This window comes from Aplysia californica, unplaced genomic scaffold (assembly GCF_000002075.1).
Source record: "Aplysia californica isolate F4 #8 unplaced genomic scaffold, AplCal3.0 scaffold00600, whole genome shotgun sequence".
Classification (NCBI taxonomy): Eukaryota; Metazoa; Mollusca; class Gastropoda; order Aplysiida; family Aplysiidae; genus Aplysia; species Aplysia californica.
Window position 1 is genome coordinate 130,576 of NW_004797870.1, and position 1,092 is coordinate 131,667.

Below are 1,092 nucleotides of genomic sequence, written 5' to 3' on the forward strand. Positions count from 1 at the left end.
TCCCAGTAGTACTTGCATCAAGTTTTTATTGTATCATGACTTATAAGGCTTATTGTTATAAGCATATCACACTCAGTAGTACCTGGTGTTTTAGGTAAAGCTGTAAAAACTGACTTTATAATAGCCTTACCTAAAACACGAGTAGCCACTGAATGTGATATGCACTCAACTGTGCCAAACATTAAAGTTTAACAAACAAATCACAAGAAACGACCTTCACCAAAACACTTAACCAACCAATCAATATGAAAGCCAAACAACTCCACCCAAAACACTTATCCAACCACTAAAGCAAATTTAACCAAAAACTAAACCAAATACTCAACAAATCACGCTAATTACAAAAACCAACCGAACACTGATCACAACAATTCATCATTTAACCAATCAGCTAATAACTTAACTAAACCACCAAGCAATCACGAACCAATCTCTATCTAAACACTATATCATGATAATAAAAAAGCAAACCATCAACTAACAATACAAATCATCGACAACCCACCATTCAACCAACAAACCAATAATTCCCCCCCCCCCCCTCTAACTTCCCACCCCCACCACACACCTACCCGTATAGGCTCACACTTCCTCTCTTCCCCGTTCCGTCTGCGAAAAAAAAAATCAAACAAAAAAGACGAGGAAACGGGAGTTTCGGGGGGTAGGTGCGGGGGTTGGGGTTAGGGCCAGTTAAGGGGACTCGAAGCACATCAGGTGCACGTACAACTTCTTAAGACTTGACAAAAAGTTCGTGCATAGATCGAAGTGTTCGGGTATATAAAGGGGTGGCGCGAGGTGAGTTCTATCACAGTCAGTCCTGATATACCCCAGAGCTGTAAAGGTAAGGAATACGTCTAAGACAGTTGCACTTTGATAGGTGCACTAGATACGTCTTAGCCTCGGATACACATAGACGGCAAGAGGCTAAATAGACCGATAGACCCATATATTGATCAATAGACTGAGAGATATTCAGGAAGATACAGATTACTTAGTTGCACTGAATACGGTCTGCGCATGGCATGGAAAAGACTTTTGATAGATAGATAGATAGATAGATAGATAGATAGATAGATAGATAGATAGATAGAT